This window comes from Tachypleus tridentatus, chromosome 13 (assembly GCF_004210375.1).
Source record: "Tachypleus tridentatus isolate NWPU-2018 chromosome 13, ASM421037v1, whole genome shotgun sequence".
NCBI classification, from domain to species: domain Eukaryota; kingdom Metazoa; phylum Arthropoda; class Merostomata; order Xiphosura; family Limulidae; genus Tachypleus; species Tachypleus tridentatus.
In genome coordinates, this window is record NC_134837.1 from 222,688,136 (window position 1) to 222,706,296 (window position 18,161).

The window sequence follows — 18,161 nt, forward strand, 5'->3', positions numbered from 1 at the left end:
AATGAAGTACAGAACAACATTTTGAACTTTTAGGTCATCTTCAGATTAACAAAGAAAGTTTGCAACACCTAGAAGTTTGTGCTATGTGATCAGACTGCCTTAATCAAAACTATAACTGCAACTTGCACAGAAAAAAGTTACATAAAGAAGCTTATGTCATGTTATTACAACTGCAACTACTTCTTGTAAAGAAGAAAATTTACTTCTAGAAGTTTGTATTATGTGTTTACACTGCTTTACTTAAAACTCTAACCATCCTTTGTAAAGGAAACCCTACATCTAGAAGTTTGTTATGTGAATACACTACCTTATTCAACAACTATAAGTACCTCTTATAGAAGTTTTAAATCTGAAACCTTGGGTTTTGTGGTAAATGGTTGTGATGATTAAAACAGTTGCCTTTCATATATTTGCATTGCAACATCTTACGCAGTCTTACTACTGTAAATCCACACTATTAGTATAATTTAAGCACCAAATAATAAATTGCAAAGATCTCATGTCAGAAGCTTGCAGAAACTCAGAGTTCTTTCTACAAGTAAGAAAAATAAACATAAATGTATCCTTTTTCTTTCTAGAAACATGCCAATTTCTTTTAGAGTTTCTCTTGTTCACTTCTTAGTTATGCTAAGACTGCATCATACCACAACTTATTCCCAATGACAAAAGCAAAAACATTTTCTAAAAATCAGCATTATTCATCTTTTATATAAAACAAAAATAATGTCAAAAGTATTTCAATTAACATCAGCAGAATGAAAAATACAAAATTACTTTTAAACTATGCAATTCTAGTAAACTATGAAATTCTAGTATTAAAATAAACTTCTAAGAAGCATTTTATCCAATGTTTGAGATCAAGCTGACATGAACTTTGGTATAATGTAATTTGTAAACAAGTCTGAGGTAAAACAATAAAATGTTTCTTTCAAAACTGTAACAACAGACTCCAATTACCAGGATTCTCAAAGTTTCTTTTTCACACTACTAATACTATTTTTAAAATATCTATTCTTCTAGTATCCTCTACCTGCAAAAAGACTAACAGTACCAGTCATAACAAACATATCATTCTACTAATTTTAGTATACACTACCTGCCAGAAGACTACCAGTACTGGTCATAGCTGTGTGGTATGCAGATATGTCATGTTTTTTTTTATATCTTATTATTTTAATTTAGAACAAATGAGAAAATTAAAATACTCTAAGTTTATGCACTTCTTGCACAAAATGTGGTCAAGAAAGAGTTTGTTTTAATTCTATCTGCCTTTGTTCTATCATAATTCTATAGAAATGTAATACTGCACATTGTGTAAAAATGTCAGTAATGAGTGTCCTCTAATAAAACATCAGTTATGAACTTTCACATAATGAATCTTCAGAAAATTGATTAGTGAGAATACATCTTCAAGGAAAACAGTGAAAGGTGACTATCTGGTGTCCAAAAGCAAGCACATACATGCATACACACTATTATGTATCTTTGATTAACAAAAACTATTTTCATTGTTTGTGACACATGTTTATATTTTATATGCTCATTTATTTCTTTATTCAAATTCAGTTAGTTTTGAAATAAATTTATAATCACATTGTAATACATCTTGCTGATCTTTCTGTTATACAGCAGATCTAAATGATACTTTTTGAGATCAGTTTCACCTGTAACTACTATGTAAGAAATTGGAAAGAGTAATTTTGGTTCTGTGAGTAGAATATATTATTATGTTTTCTATTTCCCACTAAAGTATTTCCCTTACTTGAACATTTATGTTAAAGTTTAAAGGAATGTTTCTGACTTAAATAATGGCTTTTTATAATCAGTCAGAAGAACTTGTCACAAGAGGGATAGCCAGTTACTGAAGAAAGACAATTGTAAAAAAGTCCTTTTCAGGACTTACCAATGATACAAAGGTGCATGACTTCAATTTCTCTATAACCATAAAATAAAGAAGAGCAATCTTTGCACAGAGCACCCAGAATGGCAGATTAGGTATTACCTCTGAGAATCAATCTCAACACAAAGGAAACACATGTCTCTACAACAATTTCAAGCTGTCAGCAGCCACAGTAATTCAACTCCAGAAGTGGTAAAAACCAAATGAGAAGAATAAAGCAACTGGTGTTTGAAGTTTGCTAGTCAGAACTGTTTCCCTAGCAGATGAGATAGAGAATTAATAGCTACCAAAAAGAAAATCTACAAACCAAGGGGCAGAATAAAGATTTTCTTAATCAGAAGGTATCCTGTAGGGTGACAGAGGATTTCAAAACTACATGTGGTCAAACAGAGAATCTGTATTACCTGTAGAGAAAAACTAAGTCACTGCTCTGTCACTCAGGACTAAGGAATGAGCACTTGCCTGAGGGTTAAGATCCGTAAGTACAAATACTGTGGCATACACATGACACTGGCAAAATTTCAGTCAGGCAATGGCTGCCACAAAATTTCCCTGTGAGTGAAGCCATGTAGATTTTTTCCTCAGTGTTTAAAGGTGCAGCAATTAAAGATCTGAACAGGTTTCCAAAATATTTCAGTCAAGTAACTGCTTGTGATGGCAGGTGTAAGATATGGCAGTCCAATGCCTAATCTTCAGCTTAAATGATCTAGCCCTGGACTCTGTGATGCATTTGAAAGAGGTACAACTAGAAAACTGGAACACAGTAATGGGCAAATTGTGCTACCAATTCAGTCCAGTGGAAAATCAAACAATTCATTTGGTCAAGACTCAGAAGAAAAGTGCTGCATAGATAAACTATACCACCTACAGACCAAGAAGACACCTTGGAAGAGAAGTTTACCAACCAACTACCATGCAAGACAATGAGGCACCAACTGACTGTAAGTAATATCCTTGCCCTACCATAAGTAGTTTCCTTGGTAACCTAATAAAAAGTGGTAACTTTGGGCAAGTTGCAGGAAAAGAAGATTCCTGCAGTGGCAGCTGTTATGATTACAACTCGACAGACCATGCAACTCATGTATCTCCACTACATCATGCTCAAGCCATATCAAGGATTATCTATCAACCCAAACATCTCACTGCTGTGATGCAACCACACTGCATTCCAATGAATTGGTAGGGTTATCCTGACCCCCTTCCCTGCATAGTTTACTTGTCACAGTCTATATTGATGATGATGATGTCACAATGTAACTTGTGTACATTTTGACAAAAGCAAAGAAGACAAGGTTCTCAGCTCCAGATGATGGTTCAGCAAATTCTGAAGAACCAGCAGTACCAATGTTCTGCTGATTAGTATGGTGGGTAAAGCTATCAATTCTGATGATGGCTCAGTATCTCCAGAAGAATCAGCAGCTAGTAGTGAAATTCTTAATTCAGCCTGGCCAAATACTCGGGGAACATGGCAAACAGTTTCTATCTAAATGTTTAGTGGTCAGCCTTGTTCTCTCACAGCTGGACAGAGCTTGGTATGTATATGTAAGAGTAGAAGAGAAAGCAATTAAGTTCCTCGTTGACAAAAGACTCAACAACACTGGTAAATATTCCAAAATATCATGATCTGCAATGAGATAACCACTCTTGCAAATGAATACCAACTTCATTCTGGCAAAAAGCAATAGACTATTCATGAGTGGAGAAGCTGATCTCTAGCAGCATCTAAGAGCTGTTGCTCAAATAATGAAAGCAACAATCTCTAACCTCAGTTCTGGCAATAGCATCCACAGGATGGACACATTTCCTCAGAATATCAGTTTATCAGTTGCACTGATTGTTTTTGCAGAGTTACTTGAGGTTGGCCAGATCAAGCTCCAAAACAGTGGACTACATGTAATATTCTGTGACTTACTAGGATGAAGTCTAGTGTATAAGTACTGTGTAATTTAGATAAATAGTTCATGCATGAAAGTTTCCTGTTTAGAAACAAGCAGCATTTATTCAGGCAGTTATCTGTTTGAGGAGATAAGAAGCTCCAGGATTGTTTTCCAATTATGAACAACTGGTTGTCCAGCTTTACGCTCGAATGATCATTTGTGTGGTTACAAAATAAAGTAACCACACCAACTGAGTTAAGTCTTTTTACAGCTACCAAAACCTCTGAAATCAGTGTACCATGACTGTGCAAATAATCTGGACCAAAAACAGTAAAAGAAACATGATGAATTATTAGTTGAGTATGATAACATTGTTGTGGGGTCAGATGGCCAACTAGGTTGAACAACTGTGATTTGCCACAACAAAAATTAAGGCAGTGCTCTTCTCAGAGGATATAGGATGTAGCCATATATGAAATTTTGTGTATGGTGAAAGAAAAAAAAAACTTATCAAGAATGCTTGGTTGTCTCCAGCAGTGACTGCCAAGAAGCGTGAACATATACAATTCTGTGTTGATTTTAGATGGGTAAATGTAGTAACTCACACTGATGTGAACAATTCACCATTTTGATTTTTGGAATATTCAACCTGTTAGAAATGGAAAATTGGACTAGATAACAAAACAAAAACCTAAGACTGCTTTTATAATGAGGGATAACCTTTGCAAGTTTCATGTCATGCCAACCAAGAATTTAACTGAGCTTACACTGAAAGAGATACAAAAGGTGATATGCCTGGTCTACCCCAGCAATGTTTCAGTGTTTGGATGTACACATGACTAAGAAATTAAATATGGTATTCCAGTGGATAAACAAAGCATGCTTGAAACTGCTACCAGGAGAATGAGTGCTCATACATACAGAAATGGAATTTCTCAGTCATATTGTAGACAGAGAGAGTGTTTCTATATATCCTGTTAAGACAACAGAGGTGATACAATGGCCTCATCCTGTAACAAAAAGGAGAAATTTATAATTACCTATATTTTGCATCACTTCAACAATAATTTATGGCCAACTTATCCAAGAGAACAGTACCACTGTCTGCTCTCATTAAAATTAAGATGTACTTTGAATAAAGTGAGAGGCATTTCTATTCCTAAAGCTTGCTTCAGCATTAGCACATCTATGAAAAGACAACAAATTTCAGTTAGACACAATAATAGAATTGTAGAAGTGTCATCACAGATTTAGGATGATGTGGAACATGTAACTGTGTACTTTAGTCATTCATTTGTAATTCTTGAATACATATACTATACACAGTTAAGAAACTGCTTGCAGTTTTACTCTTTTTAAAACACTATTGCCACTACTTGTATGATAGGAGGTTCACTATTTAGGTGGACTAAGCTTTGCTGAAAGTTAATTAACATTCAAAAACTGGAAGAGATTATAGCACAATGGATAATAATATTGTAGGAATAATTCTATCATAGTACATTGCCTACAGCTACAGCATGGCAATGCAGAAAATTTGATATGAAGCACTATCAGACCTTGTCTGTCCATGGAATTTTTTGATCCTGGATACTCAGTTGTAGATGAAACCATTTTCACCACAGCAATACATTTAGAGATCCCATTTGTTGATGGATGATGAAACTAACATTTTGAGAAGTCCAGGAAGTGCAATTGTAGGACTTGGATCTATTAAGTCACTCCTTGCCATGAAGCTAGCTAAACTTTCTTCTTTAATTCAGAATTATTAAATTGTTTTCATTTATTCTATTCTATGTACTTTTGGTATGACATATGGTCAAAAAAGTTCTTAAACAGATTTTGATTTTGCTGCCTTTATTGTTTTATCATTATATGGAAACAACACCTCTTTAGCCCATGGGAATAATGGCTGTAATGCTTCAAATGGTGCAAGAATATTGGCAGCCACAATCTTCCAATGGAAGGCTAGATGATATCTCAAAATTATTGTCTTCCCTGTGTTTAAAAGAAAATGACCAGTTAAATAGTTGAGCTAGTTGCAAAGAATAGATCTGAATATGATCTAGGTAAATTTGACTGATCATGTGACCTTTTTTTCCTTATTCAAAGTCTTTATGTATTTGATACCTTTTAACACAGTGTGTATATCGTCACAAAATTTGGCAGTCTTTCAGTAAAAATTACAATTGTCACAAACAAAAAGAATGTATTTTTTAGTGAAATATATTTAACAAACTGAAAAAGGATTTGTTAGCAAATATCTCAAGTATTTGTTTTGAATATTCTGTGTGCAAAGTGATTTTTTCATGTTAAGATTAAAAATAATTTTTTATCTCAAAAATCTCAAATTTCATTTCCATAATCTCTAGAAAGGTTGGCTTTAAAAAAATTCATGAACCAGATCTTGATTGAAATTATTAGTAGGTACACAACTCCAGAGAATACACTAATTTAATCAACCCACAAATGCAGTGAAAGGTAACAGTCAAGTGTCCACAGGCAAGTCCACACACTGTATTTTCTATGTTCCATTAATAAAGGGTGATTCACTGTGTGTTACATAGTATCCAATCTATTTTTGTCTTTACTCAAACTCAGTTTATTTTAGCTAAAATCCTTATTACTTTATGGTATATCCTGCTGATCCTCTGTTATAAAGTAGAACTATATAATATATTTTGATGAAATGAGTTCCACCTGAAGATACCCTAACAGACATTACAATCATCTAAATGGCAATATGCTAACAATACCAATCATAATTGACTATACTGAAGCATCTAGATTTTCTGGCTAAATTTGATTTGAATATTTTTTTAATTCTAATAACTTTTTGCTACCAGAAATATTTCATCAATGCTCAGAATATCAGATTTTTAAATAATGATAATAAATAAATATATGTAATATATAGTATTACCCATGATCAGCTTCATCTTCTGTAGTTTCTACAAGTTTGGTTTCTTCCTTGGAATCTTCTGTAAGCTCAAAAATACACTGGCCTGTTTTTGTAGCACAAAGAATCCCTTCTGCAACAACTGAGAATGAAGTGCTGGCAACTGGAGTTGATGCATGAGGAGTTCTAGTTAAACCAGCTTCTGATTCAGACAAATGGGTTGCATCAGACTGTTAAATATAAACCATCTTCAGATTCTATGTTTAGTGGATTAGTCAACCATAAAATATCAAAAGGAAGGTTTTGTTTCTTTTTTAGTAACCTAAAGAACTAACTTTTTTTTTGTTTAACTTTACAATATTCTAGATGATTCCAATTTACTGTTGCTTTGTCATAACATAAATGTCTATCCACACATTTGAACAGATTAATATGCTACCCATTAAAATGTAAAGTGTTTTAGTACAAGAACTATCCATATCCATAATTCAGGATAGAAACAAGAAAAACAATATAAATAATATCACTTATGATTTTTAAAGTTTAATAAAACCTTTTATGTTAAAAATATATTTTTATAAAAATGTATGTTGAAATACCTCCAAAGAAAACTAGTGGAAAAGAAAGTACAAATGACATGAATTTTCTGTAAACTTGTAACAAACCAAAATATAGTTGATACTACATTGATTAACAGTTATAAATACATTCAAGTAATTCATTCTACACTGTTCCAATGCCATTTATTTCACCACACACTTGAGAATGTATTAATATATTAATCCAAGCACAGTTGTAATGCTAATTTTAATTAAGTTCATGGGAAAATTCCTAAAAGTGTTCTGAAAAATTATAAAAAAATAACTTCATTTATTTTGTAGCTTACCCATTTAACAATAGCGCATTTTTGTTATCTAAAATATAAATCTTAAGTTTGTGAATATAATATCAGAATGTACTGCTTTATTATGTTTAAAGGTTAAATATCTCATCAGTCACTGACTAAATGGAACAAATATTCTCAAAATGTTTTATCAATTATCATTAAAATGTGAGTCAAATTTTTCAATGGTTTATTATATTTAAAAACTATTTTCAAATAACTTAATATTGAGTAATTTGTACTTGTATACATCCAAAAAGGCCAAAAACTTGGATGTTAATGACCACTTACTTACATTTACATTATGCAAGTATTGATTCACTCTTTTCTAAGAGTACAATATGTAACATGTAAAAGAAAAGCCAAGTGAGTATCTTGGCTCATACTTCTTCCTTAATTTTTATCCATCAGAAATGTTGCTAACCTTTACTCACATCTAATTTTATGCTAAATGTACCATATCTTCTGTTTCCTACAGATATCTAACAGATAACTCTTTGTCTTTGCATGAATAAATAGTTCCTTGCTAATGTTTTCTTTCTACATAACAGATCATCATTCATCGATAACATCGCATTCCAAATACTTCTATTACTTTATTTCATCACAGAGGATCTATGCTTCTATCAGATAAAGTAGGACTAACCACACTTAACATTTCAGTTATCTCTTAAGTCTAGTTTAACATACCTCCTGAGCAATTCTTTGATGCTAACCCTACCAATAAAGAGTGATAAATATGGGACACTGTGGGCTTGAGCACCCACATCTTGCTCTCCCAATTTCTGTATCCATTCTTACTCCTTTATTTTATTTCTTTATGTGAGACTAGCAAATGTATATCAAGACTGATGGATAAAATATCCCCATCACAATGTGGGTCCTACTTCTTCAGTCACCTCCAAAACCTAGGGTGCATTTTATCCCACATTATAGCTTGTACCCTGGGATCTTTCTGATTCGTCCAGTGTTTTTTGTTTATTATTTTTTAATTTAAATTTTGTTTTGACTTATTTTTAGGTTATAACAAACTAATATAAGTAGTCAAAGGTTTGGATTTGCTGTTTTTAATGTAGTTCTTCATTTTAATTTTGTTTACTTAACTTTATCAGTATTAATTTTCTCTAACATATATTCAAAGTATGCAATTTGTTGCTGAATATGTTGCACTTTTCCATTATATTGCTCAATGTTTATGAAACTAAGTGTAACAGCCTTAACTAATGACATATTTTGATATTATAATTTAGCCTAGCGAGCTGATTATGGTAATTATGTTGCTGCAAACATTATAAAAAGTAATACCAAAAGATATCTCACACGTCCTGTTCTAAACACTTTTCACCCTATTACTTACACAAATTCATTTTGTGAAATATAATGTAATTTATCTATTAACATGTACTAAACGTAACATGAAATATATGGGTCAAACTTCAAACCTATCGCGTATATATGTACAAATTTGCATGATCTCAAGTTAAAAAAAAAATTCGATGAATTCTATAGAATTAAAACATTTTAGGATTCACCCTTTTACCTCTATTAAGATAACTGTATTAGAAACTGTTGATGAAGACACCAACAGATTGGGTTAATAATTACTGCATTGCTAGTTTTTTCTATACAGATAACCTTTTCATAAAAATAGAAAAACTAGAGGTAGAAGAAATAATAAAATTAAAATAGGTTAATTTTTCAGAATTTTGTTGTCATTTAGAGATATCTCAGCAAATATTCTTGTTTTCTATCCTACCTTCTATCAATATAGGTAATTAGAGTTCCAAATTCTTAAGAAACTATAGACTTTGTATTTGGACATCAAACAACAAATTTAAGCCAAAGTTTTATTCAACATACCCATGTTGGCACACCCAAATAAGTGGTCAGTTGTTATTTTTATTCTCATCCTTTGCGTTTTTTTTTTCACAGTTATCCTCACTACTGATATTTATCTCTATATAAGTACATTCCTCTTCCTGTTCCAACTGTTTATCTTCTATCTTGATGCATATTCTGATTGTTTTCTAAGATTATGAACTTATCATTGTCTTGGTTTTATTGGTATTTACTCTGATTCCATAGTTTTCTTTTACATCTACAAGCCTGTCAAGTAACCATTTGATCTCTCCCTCAGATTCATGCATATGCTGCATCATCAACATAACGATTACCAGATTGTAGTTCCATTAACATTAATTTCTTCTGCATCAGTAATTAACTCTATCATCAAGCATTTTGCATTCAAATTATGTGATGATAGTGATAGCACACAACCTTGTCATACTTCTTCCTCAAATTCAAGCTAACCAGCTGCTTGACTCTGTCTATTCAAACTGCTGTTTCTTGACATAAGTACAAATTCTTCAAGATTCTAATGTTTGTCCAACCTACTCCTGCCTGTAGCAGGATCTTCATTAACTTCCCCATGATTAACTCTGCCCAAAACCTTTTTCAATTTACTTCATCACAAAGTATCAAAAACAGCACAAGAAATTATGCCATACGAGAAATCGTCTAAGCTAAATCACACGTATGTAATGTACTCACTTACTCAAACTCACTGTTCAGGTATAAATAGATCAAGAATCACCAAAAAGACATACATCATCATATCAGTAAGAAAAATTACTGTGTATTATATCTTGGCACAGTTAAAACAATAGATAAAGTTGAAAAGTTATCTACAGGCTCCCTTTTTTTTTTTTCCAAGTAAACAATAATGTTTATAAACAAAAGGAAGGGTTAGGGATGGGATTGCTACTTTCACCATTGTTGTGCGACTTGTACATGAATATATTTGAAACTAAAGCCATAAATTATGCAAAATGTAAACCTAATATTTGAATAAGATACATAGATGATACATTCTTGGTGTGGAGATACAGTTACAGTTATAAAGCATTAATTGCATTTGCATAACATAGAACCATCTATACAGCTTACTTATGAAATTGAGAAAAATAATAGCTTGCCTTTTCTAGATGTATTATTAAAAAGGAATTTACAAGGTAATATAAAAATATTTATTTTTTGGAAACCATTTCCTGTTCTTACATTTCCACACCATGAATTATACACCAGATCATAAAAAAAGAGATGCATTTTACACTTATGTTTTACAGAATTATAGTTAATGAAATTTATTGCACCTGAGAGAGGATTTAACCAAATATTATAGACAGAGCTGTCAAGTAATTCACTAATGTGGTTGGTAATGGCTGACCAAGTATTACTTTAAAACTCAGTTACAAAAAAATTAAAAAGGAAGCATTAATTTTGACCTATATCCTAGGTTTAACTAACAATTTATATAAAGTGCTTAGAAAAGAAACTTTGTCCCTATATTTAAACTGATTTATAAGATAAAGCAGGTTTCTGTAATACAGTTAATGGAAAAATAGGAGTCTATAAAATTGAATGTGGAAATAATTAAATTGGGCATACTGAATATAATTTAAAATATCACTTACTGAAGCACAAAGTATATACAAGAAATGAAAACCAAAATTTAGCCATAGCAGAATAAGTACATACAGTATATGCAAAAGTAGTATTGTTGAAAAAAAATACAATACAATATTGGCTCAACGAAAAAGTATTACAGTCAATAATATTTATTACTCCTTAGAAATAAGGAAATGTAAATAAGATCATGTATTATTAAACAGGGATAAAGGTTTGGCATATAGCTATACAAAAATGTAGTGTGAACTACTTCTCTGTAAAGTTCACATGGAAATTTTAGATTTATACATATGTCACACAATGTTTTCAATAAAAAAGTATAAAGAAGACATGATTATTTCTTGCAAATCACTACTGAAGATGAAGTTACAATGTCAAAACATGTACGTTCAACTTCTTACTGGTCGTAGATTGGTCTTAAAGTGTTTTTAATTGGGTACCTACTTTAACTTTGTGTGTTATTTATTACTTTAAACTTCTTTGGGTTTTTTATTGATAGCAAACAATAATAAAAACAACTGTTAAGGTGTGAATGCCATTTCCAAAATAGAAAAGAATTTATAATTAATTATACTTGTCTTAAAATATCAACAGTAAGCCTATTATATTTTAAACATGAAATTCTTTATCTTGGTCTCTTAGAGATTTTCAAGAATTAGAAGATTGTATACTAATAGTGTTCTAACAACATTATTTTCACTAACTGATGATTCTCACAAGACTTGTTGGACAGTTGCAATAATTAACCAGAGAGGCACTCCTAAGACAAAAAATTCACAAGTCATGGCAGAAATAGTTGCTGTATTTTTTAAAGTGGCTTTGGTACTCTCAAAAAATTACTAAGATCTACAGTTACACTGGCCACCCTTCAGTGTTCCTTTGGCCATCATGTCCTCCTGAACTAAATTTGTACTGCATACCACAGTAAAGGGAAAACCATTCAGGATCACAAGTATTGGACTTGTATATTGTATTGTACAAGTATTGTAGGTTGTATATTACAACCTACAGAAACCACCTTGTTATGAATAATATTTCACATAAAATGAATGCTGTAGATGAAGTTTTTGATTTGATCAGCAATAAAACATGCATGCAGTTTGTTGAGCCACACCATATTACAGCCTATTTATAGTAGCAAGCAGTTAAAATTGGTACTAAAACAACAAACTCAAAGAGCTAACACAAAGATCCACAGTGACAATAGTAGCTGACGATCAAAGCCAGCATATACACATGTTAGTCAGAGTGAAGTCCATGACTACAAATACTCCTTGCATTAAAAATGCTGAGAAAAGAATGAGTTAAGAGGAAGAATGTCGAGAAACTTTTTTTCTGTAGTGGTCAAGAAAAGAAACTAGAACTTTGTTTTCATTTTCATCAGTATATATGTAAATTACATCCTAATTTTTGGCTGCTGCATAGTGGTTCATAAAATGTTTCCAACTTTATTCAGGTATAGAACTGTTGCTAGTACCTTCATCATCTATTGACCAATTTGAGATCTAATTACAATTTAGGACTCAGGATATCAAACCCTTTTGATTAATGTATTTGACCATACTCAAAGTCTCATAAATTAAATTACTCTAATCCTATCTAAAATAATTTCAAGTGCTGCAGCTATTGAGAATTCCCTCTCTCGTTTAGAAAAAGAAGGGAAATTGGACGTGTCCATAATTCAGCTAGATAAATTTTATATACAAATCCACCAAAAGGTTTATGCCTACTAAATTAACCAGCTAGGGATTACATTACTGAATTACAAATGCCAATATGCAATTCATGGGTTACAAGCATGTAGTGATTTATAGGTTATAACCATGTTTGGCAATCCTAGTTTACTGTTTATCAGCACTTGCTTACATTAAAAATTATGCAATGGTCACTTTCAAACTCTCTCTTTCTTAACCTGAAGATGATCTAGGGAGGTCAAAATGCTGTTCTCTCTACCAATGAAAGTGTTAATATCCATACCAGCCATTCAGAGATACATTTTTTTATTTCAAGTGGGTTTCTCGTCATCAAGAAAAAAATACCAATAGTAGTAGTATTGTTTGGAAACAGAATGTTAACCTCATGTCATGGCAATATGTTTTTCTGTTTTTCCTCAAGATGACTGGTATGGGTATTAAAAGTTTAATTAGAATAAAGTACAGAATAACCTAAAGATGATCTGAGAAGATCTAATACATTTTTACTTTAAGTGGGTTTTTTGTCATCACAACTATCTGCCTGTCCATTAAAGTTTTCAAAGGGCCACTGTTCAATGACAGTAATTGATTTTCCTCAATCTTGATTAAGTAATCAGACATATTGAGGTTGGGTTTTAAACTCCTCCTCCTCCCATCGATAGTCTAATTGTTCTCAAAGTTAAAGTAATAAAAGTATTGATGTACATAAAAGTTGTATACAATTCTTAGGTCAAAGGTCATTTGGAATCTTATGAACTACTTGTTCTTTTCAAGTGTAAGTCTGATCTTTATCAAAGTTGGATAAATTAGCAAGTAAATAGAGATGCCCGAAATTTGTTCATGGCTTTAAAGACCAGAGACCAAATCCTTGAAAACTTCAAAATGCTTCTCTTCCAGAAATTTTGCAAAATCCTTCTCAAGGTTAGAAAAATTAACAAGTGGAAAGAAGTGTCTATAGTTTTGTAGATAATTTTCAGGTCAAGTGTCATTTACAGTTGACAAAAACTAAGAACCTTATTAAGGTAACAGAGCATTCCAGATCAACATGATACGTTTTATATTTACATACATACGTATATACATACATACATACATATATATATATATATATTCTTAAAGCTGATATACTGTTACATCATGTCTCATTTTTTGAAGTTATTAATTACCAATCCGATAAACATAATCTAGAAGGATAGGTCAGCTTCCCAAGTGCCTAATTAAAAAATTAATGCCATATTCATTAAACTGACTGGAAAACTCATTTCAGTTTCATTAACATTAATGTGTACTGTGGCTTTAGTGGCCTCCAGTTAATTTCTTTTTAGCCTCAGCACCCATGCAAATGATAGAAAATCCAACACCAAATAAATGATGAATTTCCTGGCCTAAAATCAGCAGAGCACGTAATTTCACCACACAACACTGATCATATTTAGCTCTCAAACAAACATCAAAATGTGTCCACATGTCTGTTGTTATAAACAGACAGAAATAATTTTTTTACAGAACAATGAGGAATAACATTCTACACAAGTCCACCAAGTTTAACAAAACCTGATCATTTTTGACTGAGCTATAAAGGAATTATTGTGTGAAAAATTAGTCTATGTTAACAGACAGTAATTTTTCCTTTATGACTTTTTTTATGACACATGGCACTAATCAATTAAACTGAACAACTTTGTATGAATCAAGTACAATAATGAGAAATTATAGCAGCAATATTTGATAATCTGTACAGTTGAAATGGATGATTAATAATCATAAATGCTAATTTTGACTTGTTGATTTTTTGTAACAATAATCAATTTATTCTAAGTAATTATATGTGACAATAAAGAATTTACTTGATGCTCATATGTAAATGATTATTCAATTTAATATTGTGCACTGCATCAGTTCATTTTTATTATGATTCTTAGTTTATTATTTGTATTTTCACAAAATATGGCAAGCTTTTAGTAAACATTAATGCATATTATACACAAAAACCTTAGTTTTTAACAAATCATTTGTACTAAAGATTTGTCTTTGAATTTCAAATGTCTTAACTGAGTAAATATATGTGTAAGGTGATTTTTATGCTAAGAATAATAATTTTTTTTTGCCTCACAGTTTTTATATTTAATTTTCATAACCTATACACAAGTTTCTCCTTCGTAGAAGTTTATTTTATTCACATCTGGTTTTATTTTATTTTGTTGCTTTACAGATGTAATTAAACGATCTCAGAGTATGCTAAAACCACATCTCTGCTTAAAATGTATCAAAGCAAGACAGCTTTGTATAAACAAACAGTTGAGTTATGATCATGACATGCTATGTGAATGTGGTTACATTTATATATAATACTGAATATCATTTATTTTTTTCATTTAGGTTTTCTTAATTACCCTAGTAAATTTCTCATTTTTTCATTTGTCACCTTTATACAAAAAAACAAAAAATTCAGAGCTTAGATCTAAACTCAAACCTTTTGCCATCAAGGACTAGGCATTCTAAATCTATATTTTTTAGTGATGATGTTCATTGTTGATGAAATAACTTATTTATTTCAAATATACATTTTAGAGCATAAAATGTCAGGGATTAGAACAATGCCCCAAAACTATTAGGAAATAATGATGTGGCAAAACAAAATAACCTGTATAACAAAATCTGGTAAAAAAAAAAGCTGCTTTTTCTAATGATTATAAATAATAACATCGTAATGCTAAAAAGAAATGCCGATATTTTTTGAAATACAAAATGGCATAGAAAGAGTGTGTTATGTGGGTTTGGCTTTTCTTTTTTCACCCTAGTAAAGTAAGAAGATAAGAAGTTCTATCTTTATATTCTGGCTTATCAATATGTTTAGTATAATCCTGCAATTCTTTGGGCATTCTGAAACTCACAAAAGGGTAAAAGATAAAACTTAAAAGGATCAATTTGAAATGCAAAGTCATCACATAACAAACATATGAAGATTCATAATTTATTTAAATGTTTTGATTTGAAGTTAATAAATTAAATAACTTATATAATATAAAAGATTTAAATTATAACTATGTTTCAATGTCAAGCTTACTGAATATATAGTAATACTAAGATTGTTTAATTAAATTTTGAATGTAACTCTGTAGAAGTTTGACAAGCACATTTTGACCCTGCAGTGCACATGTAAGTAATCACCCAGCTCTATATACATGTACATTTAAATGACACTAAAATAACAACCATATATTTAGGATAATGTAATATATTTTTATGTTAATCAACACTGTTCTAGAATGATCAGTGAAGATCAACACATGGCACAATACTTTGTTCTGTAACTTGTTTTATAGTAAAATTTAAATTTGTGTTGCATTCATTCATATACTGTCAGACAAATATAGTTTGGTGATTAATGAATGGTGTACTGGGAAATATATATATGCCAGCCATAGTGAAAAGGTCATACTTCTCCTATATAGTATGAAAGATGGCATAAAATTCAACTATTTTACAATTGCTAGACTAAGAGAAGAAAACTCACTGGTGTTTTCTTTTTCTGCCTTTTTTGGCATTAGAATCCATTTGCTTTTGGGTTTTTTTTTCTGAATGTGCAGTGGCCATGATGACAATATTCACTTCCACAACTATCAAGAAATAGTCCAAAATTGTTAGAAATTAATAAAAACAACAATGTAAATATAATACACCACTGATTATATATATTATTCTTTTGCTATAAGATACAACAAAATTTGAATTTAAGTTAAGAACTAAATACATATCTTCCCTTTTACTCAATACCAATATACTTAGTAATTTGACTGTGAAGAGTTAATATTTGAATAAATAAATCACAGTCTGTTTCAAGAAATCCAGGACTAGTTTAAGAGCAGAAGATCCTTACATTTCAATACCTTTATTTCTGAAACTAAAATTTTACCTATTAAAAAAACCTGTTGTCTAATATAATGCTTTTAAAATGCTATAGTTTCCAACTTAATTTTTTTAAATGATCAGAGAAGGGTATTAAAAACATCATAACCATTATTGCCCCTTGAGTGTCTACTGTAATCAGTACCATGACTTTTGAACATTTGACTAAATTATACCAGGATAGAAACTACAAAATACTACTGCTTCACAAATAAATTTCTAAATGTAAACTTACTTCATGATGTAATCAATTAATCATGTTATAATGCAGTGTAATCTTGAGTATTATTAGTGTTACGAATATTACGACTAGATTATAGTAGCATCATTATTAAATATTGTTATTAGATCAAACAAATAAAACTTTGAGGTATGAAAAAACATAAGCTTCACTGTTGTTAAGAGTTGAGAAATTTTGCAATATACAAATTCAATCATCCAACTATTAGTTAAATTAACACTACTAAAAAACAATCATTTTAATAATAAGTAACAATTACCCTAGCAGTTCTACTAGTACCATAACTTATATTAGGGATCTTTTAGTTCGTTTCACCTCACCTTAATTAGGTGATGAATTATTGACACTGTATCTTCTATATTTACGTATAAATTGCATACAGTTTGTAGATATGTAATCTAAATCGATCAATTGTTGGGGGAGAAAAATGTAATATTTGCATATATCTCCCAAAATCCACTGCATTTTTAGAATTCTTCAGGAGTAGTTGCTCGCTCTAAATTGTATTCAGAGGAATCCGGATGTAAATGATCAAAACACAATTATTTAATACTTATCATAATTTTTAAAATCATAACATCAACAAATAACAATTTGTGCCGTCAGGCCATCTAGTAGTGCGATTTTTTGTAAAAGTAAAAACAAAATAGCGTTTCTATCGCACGGTGAATGATTAAAAATTTGTTAGATAGTTCAACTGACTAATTTCAGTAACATAGCTAAATAAGTTTTATAAATGATGTTTAAATAAAAGCATACAAATGAGAAATCTGTTGAGCTCAGTGATAAATAATTCTAAACTAGCTGAAATATGCTTGCTTGTCTCCAATATTATTTGTAAAGGTGTGGCAATACAATGATGCGATAGTACCAGACTTATGTATTTTCACGAAATTTGGAAAGCTTTCATTATAAGTTTTTTGTATAGAAAAACATCAGAATTTCTAGTAAATAATTTTTGCTAAAATTTAATGATTCAATAAAGGAAGATAAGTATCGAATACTAGATGTTGTCTCCATTTCCTTTATCCAAGACATTATATACAAAGTAACATACCAAATTAGCAACAACAAAATAGGCAAACAAATATATTTTTTTTTTTACTTCTCTCTCCAGCTGCCATTTAGTTGATCAAACCTGATAAGTGGAAAAAGCACTGTAAAGTTTGAAGTACTTAAATAAGACAGTGCTAGTAATAAAGATGATAATTACAAACGATGCTATCAAACTTTGTAACAAAACGTTCACAAATCTTCTGTATCAAAATACCTATCACATCGACTAGGATG

General features: G+C 30.9%; 1 long non-coding RNA gene across 1 annotated transcript; it reads right to left on the reverse strand.

Moving 5' to 3' along the window:
- Positions 1-6,700: 6,700 nt before the first annotated feature.
- On the reverse strand, positions 6,701-17,518 carry LOC143237045 (uncharacterized). The gene is made up of 3 exons (XR_013019850.1): positions 17,192-17,518; positions 16,239-16,341; positions 6,701-6,906 (listed from the first exon to the last, which is right to left on the reverse strand). It is a non-coding gene; the product is annotated as an uncharacterized LOC143237045 (long non-coding RNA).
- Between the last annotated feature and the right edge of the window lie 643 nt (positions 17,519-18,161).